We start from the raw sequence: 15,943 nt of genomic DNA on the forward strand, positions 1-15,943 counted from the left end.
AACGCTTTTTTTCCCTGGTTTTGGATTTACGTGAAGAAAAAGACATAAAACTCAGGTCTTTGCATCACGCCGTGGCTGTTTATGTAACTAGGAGCTATTTCTCTTGATTTTTAGGCGATACTTAGTGGCAGATTTGAATCACCATTTTATAGTTATATAAATATATGTAAACATATAACCTTTTGATGTTAAAATTATGAATAGCAAAGAGCAAGTGTTCTGTAAAAACGAAATTAAGCATTTTAGGCAACACATGCATTAAAGGTTTTGACATGAAAGCTCTCCTAAACTTTAAACTCTCTAGAAAAGGCAAAGTGTTCTATTACATTATGAACCACAGCTCTGTTGTGGAGTTTGCAAAATGCTTTGCAGCAGATAGCTATTGAAGGAGAGGGTGTTCATTTTTCTTCCTGGTGCCCTTAGCATATTTAATGAAGTGACTCCATTCCTTGGCTCACAAATACTCAGGCAAAGAGGCTGTTTTAACGGAACAGCACCTGATCTAGCTTGCAGCACATTCTTTTTGATGTGGGTCTGTCATTTTGGTCCTTTCTAAGTACTACTAATTTTAAAAGGTACACGTATGCTATATTTGCTTGGCAAGCTATACATCATTTCACAAAACATTTCCACAAATGAATTCTATAAGTCTCTTCATCAAAAAGCATTGTCTTCGTGGATACAGAACACTGCCTTCACATGATGCAACGGTGGTTCAAAGCAGTTAAGCAAAATAAAGGAGAATATTATACTCATATTATTATGCTATTTAAGTGACAAAATTAGCGTGCTATACTCTTTGTTTTTCTTTCCCTATTTTTTAGTATTCAGGTCATCAGGGTTTAATGAAGACTTACTACCCACTAAGCTGTGTGGGAGCTAGGTTATTAACCTCATGGGAATTGCTTCTTAGGGCCTGGCTTCTTTTGTTTTACTTAAGTAGCTGATCAGCTTGTATGTGATACTTCCTCAAGGCCCCCATCTTCTGCCCACTCTCACGTTCTGTAAGTTTTACACAGAAGAACAACTGTCCATCTTCTGATCAGTTCATCTGTTTATATTGCCAGTTGTATGGGCAGAATTCTGTCCCCTGGTGTACACACACCTTCTCCTAGTTATTCAGTTATACACCAATCTGGGTACTGTTGGGAAGGGATTTTGCAAATCTAAGGAAGTTCTCAAATCAGTTGACCTTAAGATAAGGAGATGGTCTGGGTGGGCCTGACCTAATCACCTAAGCACTTTACATCTGTGTCTAGAGGCAGAGATGGAGGAAGGTGGAGCTAAAGGAGGGCAGAGATTAGAAGCACTAGAAGGATTTGATGGTCCATTGCTCACTAGACAATGGAAAGGGCCACAACATAAGATATGCAGGCAGCTTTTAGGAGCTGGGAGTGGCTCTCAGTTCAACCAATAGGAAAATGGGAATCTCAGTCCTACAACCACAAGGAACTGAATTCTGCCAACAGGACCTTGAGCTCTGGATGAAATGAGCCATGAGTCCTGCCAAGATCTTGATTTTCTGCTTTGGGGGGCCCTGGGCAGAGAATCCATCCAGGACATGTCTGACTAAAGCAGCGAGGAGCTAATATCTATGGGCTGAGTCTGTCATAACTAGTTATGCAGCAACAGATAACTAACACACTGGTTTAGAGCCTGTTCAATCTTAGCTTCTTTAGGGTCCTAAAGCTTTTCTCATCTTCCCCTGCCTCTCGTTCTTATTTTAAACCAGAAACAAAAAAGCAGAAATCAAATATCTACTTTGATCTCTCAATTCAGGACGTGAGGCCAGTTGCAATTTATTGAATCCGTTGTGGGTTTTATGTTCAATTGCAAAGGGCTTTTGATTTGTCTATAATCAGAGTGATTCAGCTGGAGACGACTACTATCCCCTGTGACAGCTGCCCTCCACTGTGTAGGTCCTTAACTTGGATGGAGGGGAAGATTATTTGCAAAGATGTCTGCAATTCCTCCAATCGTACGTGGTATCCTAGTACTCAGGTCCCTTTGTAATGTGACTCCTGCTTCTGCCATCAAGGGGTGGAGCCCCAAGTCTTGGAGTTGGGCTAGCTGTGTGATATTTTCAAAGCATAGAACGTAGCAGGATGATCTTGAGCCCAGACCTCAGGAGGCCTGACAGCTTCCTCTTTCATCAGCTGCCCTGGGGTAAGGTCCCCACGATCCTGCACCTTAGGTACTCAAGAGACAGCTCCAGGCAACTTCTGGACGTGGAGGCCACCCAGGACAAGCCAGTCCCTGGCCAACCTCCCAACTGACAGCAAAGGCATGGTGGAGCCTAGCTAAGACCAGACGGAGCAGAAACAAGGTCTCCCAGCTGAGTCTTATCCAGATCGCCAACCCACAGCATTGCGAGCAAATCATTCATTCTTATTTTAAGCCTCTACATTTTGGCGTGATGTGTTATGCAGAAATAGATAGCTGATACAGATATTCAGATATTAAAGAACATGACTTTTTAAATATGGATTTAAAATTAAGATTTTATTTCTTTTTGAATTGATTACTATCTATTCAAATGGCCACACACACAGTGCAAAATTTAAGATACAAAAAGGTACACATATAAAAATAGGGAGTATAGCTCATTGGTAGAGTGTGTGCTTAGCGTGTATGAGGTCCTTGGGTTCAATTCTCAGTACCACCATCAAAAAACTATTTTTAAAAACTAAAACTTAAATTTCCCTCCTCTACAGCGCTGTTAAGCCTTCCTCATCTGCTTGGAGCTTTTTAGGATGATGGTTAGGGCATAAAACAACTATTTCAAGATTGTGCATAAGGAAAATGTCCAAGTAGGAGATAAAAAAGCAATATATCTCATTCCAAATTGATTTGCTTTGCTCTGCTTTATGTCGCCACATGTTCATCGCTGCTTTCCTCAGTTCTCCTTAGGAATGAATTTTGAAAAGGCCCCAGATGTCAAAGTAAAGAGGATGAGGTTAAAGCTGAGTCTACGGGTGGCCTTGCGGGTGAGTGTTAGAAGATGGAAAATTATTATGTACACTTTCCAGTAAAGTGCGATCAGCACTCTATCACCAAGGATTGGCTAAAGGGCTCAAAAAACCACTCTGGGGAGCATTTTCTTTGTTTTGCATTTGGAGAAAGTGAGCAAGGGTGCTCAATATACCTGGTGAACTGTGCCAGCCCAGGAGTAGAAACCCAAGGAGGTGCCTATGTCACTGGTCCCTGAACTTCCTGCAGACCAGGCCACAACCAGAATATGGAATCTACAGGACATCAGCCTCAGGCTGAGGGTTGGGTGCCACCTGATGCACCCTTAGGAGGTCTAGCTGTGCCCTGATGATCCAGCCTGATTCATGGGACAAACATACATCATGCACCTAATGTGGTCCAGGCACTGATGTGGATGCAAGTGTAAGTATCACTCTAGCCCATAACCTTTAAGTTCTTATTTCCCAGGTCCACCCACAGTGACTCCAAGGGTCCCATGCCAAACTAGATACTTGATCCCACCTGGATTAAAATCCTCCTGAGATCCCCAGGAATGTGAAATACAAGCCCAAAAGGGTAGACTTAATGAATGGGTATTGGCGTCCTGTCTTTTAATAAAGTTTTGACTCAAGAAGTTCAAAGTCAGTACTTGATCTCTTTTTATTGTTTTTGGTTTAAAAGAATAATGGTTCCTGATGCAAAGGGAAGGCCAAGGCTGAAAGCCTGTGGGCATTAAGACTCCAGTCTATCGAATGAGTTGCCCGTTTCTGTTTCCAGGGTAAGGAAAAGTCTGTGCGGTCACCTATCACATCCAGACTCTGTCCACTGTCCTGGCATCATAGAAGTCTGTCCAGGCTGCTTTGGGGTGACATTACAGGCTCACTGGTGGGCCAGTGCTTTTCCAGGGTTAGAATCTAGAATCCAATGTACACTTCTTGTATTAGTCTCTTTGCATTGCTCAAACAACAGCGGCTCAAATAACAGACACTTATTCTCTCACAGTTCCGGAGGTTGGAAGTACAAGATCAAGGTGTTAGCAGAGCTGGTTTCTGGTGAGATGCCTTCCTGGCTTGCAGATCACTGCTTTCTAGCTGTGTCCTCACATGGCCCCTGTGTGCATGCACAGAGAGATCTCTGGTGTCTCTTCTTCTTCTCATCACCAGCCCTACCAGATTAGGTCCCCACCCTCATGACGTCATTTAAATTTAATTAGCTCCCCAAAGGTCCTACCTCTAAATACAGTCACGCTGGGGGTTAGGGTTTCAATATATGAATTTCGGGAAGACATGATTCAGTCTCTCACGTTTCTTATACTCCAGACACTACGTTAAGCAGGAGGATGTAAAGATATGTATATATGTCAAGTATCAACTTTGCTCAAGGAGGGCACATATTTATAATACAGTGCACTCATTATAAGGCAGTGCTAAGAATGGGAGGGGCAGGAAAGTCCATTCAGTTTAAGCAGGTCAGGAAGGCTTTTCAGAGGAACTTGGGTCTCAGAGAGGAGTGGCGCTCTTGGGGGGCTGGAGCCAAGGTGAACGTGTGCTAGGCCGAGGGGAGGCACGCGGAAAAGCCTAACAGGTGGCAGATTCTTTCGTCCAGTCCTCATATTCACGAAACAGGGCCATTTACACATACAGTGTTCTGGTGGAGAGAGCAACAGGTTCTTGTCTGGGGGGTTCAGCAAGGGCACAGGGGCATTGTCAAGGTGATGCCAAGAAGTATGCTGCTGTATGGGACACTGCACGAAGGAGCTTGAACTGGGTCATGCAGTAGGATTGTAGGGCACCTGACAAACGGTTCGAAGAGCAGATTTGCACTTGGAAAGGGGGAAGCAGTTTCGAGGGAAAGCGTAGGTGAGACTGGAGGCTGGAGACAGTGGGGAGGCCGCTGCCACCGTGTGATAACAGACCCCAGAGGCCAGCTGTGGCAGAACCAGTGGGACGGGTGTCAGGTGGGCTACCCAGGCATCCCATAGAATATGAGTACTGGGAAGTGACTCCTCTGTGGGGAGTGAGGGGAAAATTGAGGCTGAATCCCAGGTTCTGGTTTGGTGCCCAGTGGACCCATTGTTGAGAATAGAAACAACACAACCCAAGGACGGGGGAGAAGTAAGGCTTGTGGGAAATGCCATGGATAAAGTTCACACAGGTCAGTTTCCTGGGCTGGGAAGGAGCTCATGTCTACATCCTGTGGCAGGTGATTCCACCCCTCAGTGGGCTTAGTGGCCTAGAGATGACCAGGCTCTCAAGTGCCATACATTGAGAGCATCTTTGAAGGAAGTAGTTTATTTTTCAAAATCTACCAGTGATATGACTTTTTTGTGTGATCATGACCAAGCTGTTTCAGTCAAAAAAGCTTCCCAATAAATAAACCCTTATTCATCTGTTGCCAAGAAAATTACAAAGGTTTGATCTAAAATCCATTACCTGCTATCTTAAATTGTCTGTTACTCTGAAACAGATACGTCCCATTTTTGTACCTGCTGTGATTCAGGTAGATTGTAATCTAAGAGGCTCAGGGTTGGGCAGAGAAGCAATTTGCTGTAAGAGAGCTGAGAAAAGCGAATATCAGAGAGAAAAAAAAAGCGGTGAAACAAACCCCTTTCTCCTTTCTAACAAATTTAAATCTCCAAGTACCCTTTGAGGAGAAGGAATCTGAACAAATTCCCAGGTCACTGGGTTACAAGCTCTGGTTTGAGAGTAAATTCTTACAATGACAACAAATCTGATTCCTTGTGTGTCCCCCCACCCCATTCCCTTTGAGTTTTCTTCGGTGACGTATTGGCGGAATTTCAATAGGAATAGTGTCTCTGAGTGTCACAGGCGTGGAGTGGAGGTGGAGGCCAGACACCCACCAGCCAAACACTCCCGAGTACTTGGGTCCTGAGTGTGTGTGTGTGGTGTTTAATTGTGGGCCCCACAAACGGGTTCCCGCCGCCTTTAATTTCCCATTTCTCTCTCTCATCTGGTGACACTCAGTATTTTTCTTCCAATATTCCCTCTGCTTCGAGAGTTTCCGAAGCCAACCAAACTGAAGCCACAGAAGGAAAACCTCCCGGGGCCAGATTCGCAGACTTTCTCCCTGCTCAGTCCCCGTGGGCCGGAGCGCGGAGCAGCAGCCAGCGCGGCGGGGCGTGTCTGGGGTGGGGCCTCGGCCTCCTCGCCCCGCCCCTCCCCGCCCCCGCCCCGCCCCGCCGCTTAATTCGGACTCGCGGGGCCGCGGGGTGTGAAACAGCCGCCCTGCGCCGGACCGGCCGCCGCCGCCGTCTGAGCCGCCGCCCGCGCCGCCTCCGCGCCGCCCTGAGCCGCCGGGCCGCTGGGCGCCGCCGCAGCCTCCCGGAGCGAGCGCCGGGGAGGGAGCCGCGCGCCTTTGTGCGCGCGCCGAGGTGGGTTCGCCTCCCGCACTTACTTTGCACACAAAGACTGGGAGCTCGGAGGAGGCGGGGTGCCCGCCGGGACCCGGCGCGGCCGCCCGCCCGCCGGACGCCCGGCACGAGGGACCCCCGGGCGGGAAGGGCGGCCGGCCTTACCCTCCCCGCGGCCGGCGGTGGGGCAGGGGTCCCTGCGGGCGCGGGAGGACGGCTCTAGGGCCGGTGGGCTTGGAGGGAGCCCGGGCCACCCCTCGCCGTGCCGGCGGGCGGGCGTGGGGCGCGGGGTCGGGGCGTGGCGGGGGGCGCGCACGGGGGTCTCCCGGCCCAGGGGGTGCTGGGGAGTCGGGGGGCGCCGCGGGGGAGGCGAGCCGGGGCGGCCTCCTGGCTCGTCTTATTGTTGCTTCCTTGGCCTTGAAAATGGAGAGACCCTGCCTGCCGCGGGGGATGCGCTGCCCACCCGGTGCGCCGCGCGCGGCCAGATGCCGAGCCCTGGGCGCCCGGCTCGCCCCCTGTTGCCCCGGCCTCCACCGAGCCTCCGCCTGGGCAAACAAAGGAGGGGCCGCGCCGGTGGTGGGGGTGGTTGGCCCTCTGGTTTAAAGGTGACTGGGGCACCGTTTCCAAAGAGTCTGCAAGTAACTTTTCCATTTTTGACTTCTGTCCTCTTCTACTACTCCAGTGAACCTAGTGTGTTGGGTGGCGTCTGCACCCAAGAAGTCCTAAAATTTTGGTTTTCATAATTTCTCCTCAAGCATCTCCAGGTCCCCCGGGGATGGCGTGGCCATGTATGGCTAAGTTTTGACAGGCTGTGTAGGGGGTGGTAACAGTCCCTCTGAAATGAGAAGATGTCCTGTTGAGGAAAAATTGCAAGTATTCTCAGCAGTAGGCCACCACACACTTCCTTCCTCCGAAGGACTTTAGGCAGTGCCAGCAGAGCCCAGTTATTCTATTGAAATGAGTGTGATGTTAGAGATAAATACAGAAAACCGGGTTGAGGCCTGTTAGACTTGGCATTTGTAACTTGAGAATTTCTTGCTAACCTGTACTTAATTTTCTCCCGAGGCCATGTGCCCCCTGTTTCACGTTGGAGATTTTAGCTGTCCATGTTGCTTTAAGTTGACACAGTATCTGGGGTGTCTGTCTAGAGAAGATTTCTTGGTGCTAGTAGTTTCCAGTATAAAACTTTTCAGTATAAAATTATATGTTTATTAAAACATTGGAAAGAAATGTAGGGAAAGAAAAAGTCACTTAGGTACCCAGCCACCCCAACACAACCTTGAAGGTAAAGGCATCTTTGCATGATCTATGGCTTGGCAGGCATGGTGTGTGTGTGTGTGAATAAGTGGGGGAGTTACTGATTATTAATCTTTGCTACTCACATCAGTCGAAAACATGACCTGTAATAACCATAGTCTACAACAGTGTTTTGCCAACAAGTTGTTAGAAATATATTTTCTTACAGCCTTGCAACTAACCACCTGTACAAGAGGGAGAGGGAGGAAATAGAACAAAGGAAGTTCCACTTAATAGGGAAGAATGGACTGACAGAAACATTTTATGGACTGTATTCTTTGGATTTCAAGGAGTGGTTTGGGACTGACAATTTTTTTAAAAAAAATTAAAAGTCAACCTTTCAGCTTTTAAAATATTTTAAAAATAAAATTGTGTTCTGAGAGTCATGAGAAATATGGGATGGAAAGGAACTCTTTTTTTGTAGAACAAGAAATATAGCTGGTTTTATAACTGGTAAAACACCTTGCTACTAAAAGATCTTGCACTGAGAAAGTAAAATAAGAAGGCTTTTCCGTGTGTACTGAGTAGTTTTGAGTGTGTGTGTTCTGTGAAAAAAACAAAAACCACGTTGTGCAGCCACAGAGTGGGCCACCGAATGTTTGTCCTTACATACTTTTATTTTCCACTTGTAAAATTTTCCAACATTTAATTTCTCCAGTGTGCAAAGTGAAAAAGAGGTCTTGGAGACAATTGTTTAGAAGCAATTGTTTAGATTGATCGCTAGGATGATGCAATACTTTTTGAAGTTAGAAGAATTTACAAGAAGGAAGTTGTGGTTAGGTACCGTCAGGTACAATCTTTGTTCCTGTTTCTAACATGGGACTCCTTAATCTGCATGCGTGCTTGGGGGGCCCCTGTATCCCCAAGTTTCACATCCTCATGTTCAACCAACTGAGGATTGAATCTGCAGGTGCCAAACCTGTGCACAAAGGGCCAACTGTATTCATTGTTCTACACCATTTTGTATCAGAGATTGAGCATCTGTGGATTTTTTGGTGTCTGAGGCGGTCCTTGAACCAGCACCCTGTGGATTCAGAGTGTGGACTGCAGTGACCTGTGAGTGTGTGAAGTATATAATGTGCTGTAAAAATGGTACCTTTCTACATACAGAAGTCAGAAGAAACCAAAATAGGGAATATCAGAATCTTTACATCTTATTTTTCAACCTTCCTATGGCCTTGAACAGTCTAAGCAGTACAGCCAGGCTGGACATGAGGTCCGAGTTGAGTGACTTTGCTCTTAAAAGGTCTGTTGCTTTGTGGGTAGGAGAGAAAAGTTTGGGAATGGTCCAAGGTTGCAGACCTGCAATGGCCATTTGTGATGGCCTCAGCCACTGGTCCCTGTGGACTGGAGATTCCATTCCTAGGATGTTTAAAATAGACTTGGTTTGTGCTTGAGAGAAGTGCCATGGGAAGTCCTGTTCCTGCACTGTTTGTAGTAGGATGAGTGCTGTCGTCCATTTATTCATCCCTTTGATTCCTTTATTGTTAAAAATGTCACTAGTAATGGTGGAAAAATTTTTTACTGATATTTGGAGGGAGTGTTTGAAGGGTGGAAAACTTTTCTCCAAAAAGAGGGAACGTAGTAGATTAGTAATATGGCTTCATATTCTTAATGTCCCATCTTCTCTTTCCCTCCAGACTTCTCTGTGCAAACATTTGGAGAGAATGGGCCAGGAAGCTTTGTGGGGTGAGATCTAGATTTTAGGCATTTTTAGAAGTCCTCGGATAGCTTGAGATAGTGACTTGTCAGCTTTCTTCAGGTCTGGAGAAAGTAGCTGTGGGCACTGACCCATCTTGTATCTCACTTTGGCCTCACGTTGTATAGGGCAAGCTCTGTGTGACCGAGAAGTCCGTGCGCACGGCCTGGGGCCATGATGATCTGATGAGACTCCACTGCTTTTCCTTGTGTAATTTCCTTGTCTCATCTTTTCGTTTGTTTCTCCCTTTTCCTTCTAGTGCAAAATGCTGCGCCCTGTCCATCTGTACTTTAAACTTTTCCTTATGCTCAGTACCTAGGGAACTCCACTGGAAAGATGCTTTTACTTCATCTGATTTGTTGATCCCAGGATCCCATCAGTAGGAGAAAGAAAATCACTGGCGGCTGCCACTTAGCCGTAGTGGTAAATGGACGAGGGGCTATTTCTAAGGCTGATGGGGGAAGCTGTTTCCTGTTCAGTCCCATTGAACAAACATTTCCTTCCATCTTCCCATGTGGTGGCACTGTCCCAGCATTGGGTATACTGCAGTTGACAAGACTGATGGGGTCCCTGTCTGCGTGGCAGGGCAGATGAGAAAGATATTTAAAGAATTGCATAAAATTACACAGATTGTTTAATGACAGTGATGAGAAGAGCTGTGCAGGGAAGGTAGTCCTTTGTGAATTAAGGTATCTTGGAAAGAAGGGGGTAGACCATAGTGAAGGCTGCGGGATTAGGTTTCTGACTGGAAGGGGAAGGGTCTGGTGGGGCGAGGCATGGAGGGGGGTGAGTGTGATTTGCCCAGGGCTGCTTGATGTAAGAACATGGTGGTAGGGCCTCAGTGGAACAGATTTGGAGGACTGTTTGGTTTTGTCTAGAATTTGGCTGAGGGATTGGGACGCTTTCTAGTGCAGAATTGAGGAGGTACTGGGAAACCCTGGTATTGTTCCTGTGTTCTCGCTGAAGGCCAGTGGCCTGGGGAAGCCAGTTGAGGTGGCCGCATGGTGATCTCAGCTGATCTGAGGCACTCCTGGGAGCTGAGGGCTAGTGTTATGCGGGTTGGGGGGTGGTGGGGCACGTGACTACATCTGGGCGCACCCGAGGCTCTGTTACGAAAGATAAGACAAGGGGCTTGTGGGGAAATTGTGGGAAGACTTTCTTAAGAATGTTTTTCAAACTGGGGTGGACTGTAGGAAGGGAAATGGGGGGAGATGCAGAAGAAGGAAGTAGTGTTGCTTTAACATGAGGTGAACTCTTTTAACAGTTCAGTTCTATCAAAAATTTCATTACGGCCAAGCAGCTGGTGCAAAGCAGGTGTAAAGTAGGAGCTGTGTCTGTGCTGTGCATGGCGGGGGAGGTGGGACTAGGAAGACGTGGTTTGATGACAGTGTTGCCTACACACAGCAAAGTCTTGGGGTTCTGCATTGTGAAGAAAAGCACCCCTTGCCCCTTTTTGAGGCCATGAAGTATTGCGACCTCTGGGCTGTCCGCAGTGCTGTTCCTGGCTGTGCTACTAAATCATAAATCCTTCGCAGCTCCTGTGGGGAGAAGTCTTGAACGGGGGATTGCAGAGCCTAGGGAAAAGATAGAAAAAATGCAGGTAGACCAGCTGTCCACATGCTGGTGCGCTGTAGGTACGTGTTGTCTAGAGGACTTTCTTGCCCTATTCTCTTCCCCTCTCTGTTGTCAGTGCCAGCCTGTATTATAGCGGAGCATCTGTGGGTCACAGCCCAGCTCAGTGCCGGCCCTGGGTGAGAGGGGTGGGATTGGGGAACGGGGCACGTATCTTACTGTGCTGTAGGGAACGGTTTGGAGCTTTGAAGCCAGACCTGTCTGAGTTGGAACCCAGGCCCCAGCTTTGTGATCTAAAGTTGTTTGTGAGATGAGCTTAGCAAGATCTGCCTCCCACGTGCGGCGCCGGCCTGAAGCCCCAGACACACGGTCTCAGAGACGTGGCCGGCCACGGGGTTTAGGCTCTTGAGCCTTTGCCCACCAAGTTTCAGTAACAGCAGAGGTGCCATGATGCCACTGAGGGACACGGGGGACGGGGGTGAGGGGAGAATGAGGGACTTTCTCCCTGCTCTCTTCACCCTGCCCCGCAGGGTACATTCATGCCCTCAGGAGTGTTTTAAAGATAACTGGGCTCCGATGTTAGAAATGGCATGATTTATTCTATCCTTGGATACAGGCTTGGCGCTCTTCGTAAAGTGTCACAGTCAGGTGTTTGGGAGAGGCTGCGATCCTGTGGTGTAAGCTGTCTTGTGTCTTCGTGAGCCTGTATCACCCAGAGCGTGCTCCGTGAGTGTTACAGTGAAAACTCACATTTACCCAGGTTTTTCAGGCATCTGGGCCTGATCCATGCTAATGAGCTTACAAAGCCGTACAGTCACATTATAAACTCCCGCAGTAGAAATAATCAGAAGGTGCTCACCAGTGTCTGGTAGAGCTGTGTCAAGTTCCCCTGTGCTGCAGGGAGTTAGGAATGTCATTATGGGGAGGTATGTGTAGAAGGACTTTCTTTCAAATGTTCTTTTCCCTTACAACTCAGTGTCGTTTAAAATAAAGCTGTGGCCGGCGTCTTCCTTTCCTTTTTTTCACGGACGCCCAGAGTAGTGTGTGTTGGAAAGAGAGAGGCCTAGTCTTTTGAGATGTTCAGAATCCCAGGCCCAAGTTCACTGTTAATTAGTATGTGTATGGTTTTCGAGCAGGTCATTTATTTCTCTGTCTCTCCTTCCTCATCTGGACAGTGGAGGTCATCCTCCTTGCCCCACTCCTAGAGTGGTCTGCAGGGCGAGGTGAGAGCCTGCGCTCGCTGTGCCCAGTGGCACACCCGGGGATGTGACTTGTCCCTCCTGGGACTGCCCTGGGGTTCTGATAGTGTGCCGGCCACCCCTGTAGGGCAAGGTGGCTCTTGGAAGGTGAGAGGGGGCAGGGCTCAGAACAGGAGGCTCCTGCTAGGGGGGCCGCAGTCATTCCGTGCTCGGGGAGTGAGGGGGGCGAGGCACCGTGGGTGGTGCTAGACTGTCAGACTGAGTCAGTTAACCCAGTAGGGCTTCCACCTTCTGTGAAACAGAATAATGACACGTATAATAATATTGTTATTTTTATTATTTCCTGCTAACAGCTCCTGAGCGCTCCCTAGCTTGCAGGCACTGTGCTAACTGCTGTGTGTCTTTATTCCTTCAGCGATTTTTAAATTTTATTTTAAAAAATATTTCATATTTTATTTTTCTCTGTGCCAGGCACTGGGCCAGACTCTGGGGCCAGGACGGTGGTGGGGCTGACAGAGTCCTGCCTGCCCAGAGCATCTGGTCCAGTGGGAAGACGGCGTGTAAGTGAGTGTGCAGATAATACGATTCCAGGTGGTGTCGGTGCTGTAAGAAAAGTCAGTCCGGTCAAGGGGCTGGAGTCAGGCAGGGGAGGAGGTGGGGTTTTGAGTAGGGTGCGGCCCCTGTGAGGAGGGGAACTGGAGATGTGAGGGAAGGAGGGGGTAACCTGGCCCCTCTATCTGTGCAGAGCCCAGGGGCCAGGGCGCTCACCTGCTGAGCTGGGAGACCCCACGGATTCTGAGCAGGAGGTGGAGGGGACAGGCCTTGTGTGGGGTAAGCACCCTGGTGGGCGGCAGCCAGGACTGCAAGGGGCAGGAGTGGCAGCAGGGGGACCAGTGGGAGGCTCCTGTGAGTCCCTGGGGGCTGGGACGAAGCGGTTTGATGGATTCCCGAAACATTTTGAAGATGGAATCCTCAGGACTTGGTAGTGGGTTGGAGCTGACATGTGAGAGGGAAAGAAGTCACGAGTGACACCTGCGGGTTTAGCCTCCGTGACTGGGTGAGGGGTGACACCAGTTCTTGGTCTGAGAAGCCCGGGGGAGGATGATGAAATGTGCACAGACAGCCTCTGAAATCAGGACTGTTAGGATTCCCATTTCCCGGATGTGGAAAGTGAGGGTTAGAGAAGTAACAAGTTTGCCATGTAGGACAAAGCCAAGCCCTGGTTCTCAACCGTTTTCCTAAACTCTGAAAGGCCTCAGTTTGCTGTCATAATAGATTGGTGTGAAAATACCTGTGCAAACACTTTGGAAACGCTTTTTGTTCCCCAGTACAGCTTTACTGAGGTGTATACTGTACAGTTCGCCCAGACCTGCTCCTGACTGGCAGTAGCCTTGAGGAGAGGGTATGTGATACGGGGAAGCCAAACCAAATAAAATACAGTTCCATAGTTTCTAGTAAATTTGTGCAGTTGAGCAATGTCGCTAGACCAGTTTTAGGCTCTGTAGTCAGTTCCTGTTCCCATCCCCAGTTTCAGGCAAACGCTGATCGTCTGTCTCTAGGGTCATGCCTTTTCTGGAACGTCCATACATGGAGTCATACAGTCTGTGGCCTTTTGTCTGGTTTTGTTCGTTGAACCGAGAAGTTTCCAAGGTTCATCCACTGTTGCATAACACATCTGCTTTCAAGGCACATTCTTTGCTTTTGTCCAAAAGAGGTGCTCTGTGCTGATGGGAGCGATTTCCACCGATACGGGCCTTCAGATTCTGAGACAAATAAAAGCATTTCCCAAGCACTGACTGTTAACACCAGGCGTGGCTTTTCGTTCGCTATCTCCTGTGGTCTTCCGAGACATTCCACGAGGGAGGCACCAGTAGTGCTGGTAGGTGGAAAGTAAGAGCTTGCCCCAGATTATAAGAGCTGGGATCAGATTGGGGCCTTCTCTGTGCAGATTTATGCCTCAGCCGCTCCTCCTCCGTGTTTCCTTAACCATGTGATGAACCTTTTGACGTCTTAGCCTCAGAAAGGGTTTGGAATCCCAGTTGGAATAGTGCACTTGCATGCAAATCTAAAACTACAGTTTTAAGAAGGGTATTTGCACGACATTTTAATTTTGGCATTATGGTGTGGAAATAACATCTTCAAGTCATCTGTATGTGAAAGAGCTTTGTTGGGTATGGTGTGAGGATGGTGCCAAACTAAAAACCCGTAATTTTGTCATTAGGCAGAGCTCTTGTGTTTGAGTTGTGTTTTAAATATTATGTTTACCAATAATGCCATTTTTTGGTACGAAGTTTCCCAGGACTGCTACCTTATTATTAATGGGTGGGATTTAATTAGGCATCATGCATTTTTTCAGAATGTTCGTGTCACTATACTAGATATTAATGCGTTTTCCCCCTCTACGTAACAATTCTGTATTTAAACAAGTTTTTCCAGCTCATGTATCATTCGTTTTGGAGGATTTCGTGTTCCCCATTGAGCGTTCTTTGTGCATCACAAGTGTCTGAAAACTGTGGGAAGAGTTTTAAACACTTCACATCTTACTGTCTGTACTTTTTTTTTTTTTTAAGATTATCAGGTAGCTTGGTAAGAGCTAGTTACATCATTTAGCCATGAAAAGTGATAACCTCTTTGGAATAAGGACTAACTTTGCAGCAGGATTCTGCCCTTGGTTTCTGGTAAGGAACTTCGTGCTGGTGTCACAGCTTCCTGACTTTCTAAAATGGAACCATGGCATCAGTAAACTGACTCCTTAAGTCTGGTACGTCTTTCATTGTTAGGGATTTCGGATTATAGTCTCAGTTTACTAGCTCAAAATAGCAAACCGAAAAAGGAGGCTTTTTATTTTAGAATACTTGGTTTTAAGAGTTAAAAATGAACAGTATTAAATTTTGATCTGGAAAGATTTCCTTCCCATCTTTGTTAATCTCTGCCTATGGTTAGAGCCGCAAGGGAGTCTACTCTTTTTGAAAACGGCTAACCCAGAGAAATGCCGGGTCTTGAAATTTGGGCGGCCGGGGACAACCATTGTTCCACACCCGTTGGACTGTTCCGGGGAGTGGCAGGTTAAAAACCCTTATAACTTGAGCTAGAAGCTTTGGGAGACTTAGGATTTGGGGCAGAGATCGAGACTGAAATAGCGTAGTGAAGAAAACTATCCTGAGTTCCCTCTGCGCTCTGTTTAGCGTTACTGTTTGCCTTTGCTGGACAGCTGGCTCCCCTGATGCAGATCAACAGCCCGCAGAGCTCTGAAGTTGGACACAGGTCCCCATGGCTTTCTGTCTGTGGTGTGGACTTGCTTCTGACTGGCAGTAGCCTTGAGGAGAGGGGGTGTGATACGGGGAAGTCAAACCAAATAAAATTTAAATTGCCAGAGGTATAAGTGGATAGAGCTGTTTATGGAAGATGTATGCCCTGAGCTTTATGTACATTGTGCCTCAATTATTAAAAAACAAACAGGCAAAAACTACACAAATCCTACAGGGACGGGAGCTGCTGGGGTGGAGCATTGTTCAAGAATGTTCTAGAATGTTCAAGAATCAAAGTGACCTCTTGGATGTTCATCTCGTTTCCTTCTCTCCCGGTTCATAGGTGCCCTGCTTGCTTCAAATGCTGACTTATCTGCTCAGAGCATTGATTTTATGCTTTGTACAGGAATGGGTTTCATGTGAAGCTCAAGACTGCTAGAATCCTGTTGACAAAAATTGTGCAGGCACCTGTAAATTTCCTCTCTAGAGTGCCACAGGAGCTGGTTCTTGCTCTGCTAGCCAAGGTCTTCTGAATCTTCTTACTGAGGGTTTCCTCTTCCTGTGCAGAGCTGGGAGTGGCCCAGTTTCT

At 47.6% G+C, this 15,943-nt stretch overlaps 1 protein-coding gene across 3 annotated transcripts in view; it reads left to right on the forward strand.

Moving 5' to 3' along the window:
* The window catches only part of FAM107B (family with sequence similarity 107 member B), a 187,504-nt gene that overhangs the window by 114,172 nt on the left and 57,389 nt on the right, over window positions 1-15,943 (forward strand). For 2 of the 3 annotated variants that reach the window (XM_072955000.1, XM_072954999.1), the window contains exon 1: window positions 6,198-6,361. The exons of the other annotated variant lie outside the window; for it this stretch is intronic. The gene's annotated coding sequence lies outside the window, so the exon portion shown is untranslated. Of the gene's footprint in view, window positions 1-6,197; window positions 6,362-15,943 lie in introns of those variants that run through there. 3 annotated transcript variants of the gene reach the window in all.

The sequence above is a fragment of the Vicugna pacos genome, chromosome 35, assembly GCF_048564905.1.
Source record: "Vicugna pacos chromosome 35, VicPac4, whole genome shotgun sequence".
Classification (NCBI taxonomy): Eukaryota; Metazoa; Chordata; class Mammalia; order Artiodactyla; family Camelidae; genus Vicugna; species Vicugna pacos.